Below are 851 nucleotides of genomic sequence, written 5' to 3'. Positions count from 1 at the left end.
AGCAAGAACGTTTCTTACCTACGCAATGACCACAACGTGATATGCCAATTGCTATTTACCCTTCATAAGGACCCTTTTCATCGAATCCGATCCGACTAAAGTAGGAGAGACAGACACCCGCTAGCCACCTTATGCAACTAGTGCATGTCAGTCGGTGGAACCTGTCTCACGTAAGAGTACGTGTAAGGTCGGTCCGGGCCGCTTCATCCCACGATGCCGCCGAATCAAGATAAGACTAGTAACGGCAAGCATATTGAACAAAATCAACGCCCACAACTACTTTGTGTTCTACTCGTGCAAGAGAACTACGCATAGACCTAGCTCATGATGCCACTGTTGGGGAACGTTGCAGAAAACAAAATTTTTCCTACTCGTTTCACCAAGATCCATCTAGGAGTTCATCTAGCAACGAGTGATTAGATGCATCTACGTACCTTGTAGATCGCGAGCGGAAGCGTTCAAGGAACGGGGATGATGTAGTCGAACACGACGTGATTCAAATCACCGATGATCAAGCACCGAACGGACGGTGCCTCCGCGTTCAACACACGTACGGAACGGATGACGTCTCCTCCTTTCTTGATCCAGCAAGGGGGGAAGAGAGGTTGATGAAGATCCAGCAGCATGACGGCGTGGTGGTGGATGCAGGGCGTCACAGTAGCAGGGCTTCGCCTATACTACGAGAGAGAGACGTAACGGGGAGAGAGGAAGCACCAAAGGCTGAGGTATGAAATCCCTCCTCTCCCCCACTATATATAGGAGGGCCAAGGGGGGGTGGTGCGCAGCCTAGGAGATCCAATCTCCTAGGTGCGGCGGCCAGGGGAGGGTTTCCCTCCCCCCCAAGGCACCTC

This window comes from Triticum urartu, chromosome 1, assembly GCF_003073215.2.
Source record: "Triticum urartu cultivar G1812 chromosome 1, Tu2.1, whole genome shotgun sequence".
NCBI classification, from domain to species: domain Eukaryota; kingdom Viridiplantae; phylum Streptophyta; class Magnoliopsida; order Poales; family Poaceae; genus Triticum; species Triticum urartu.
This window is presented reverse-complemented; position numbering follows the sequence as displayed.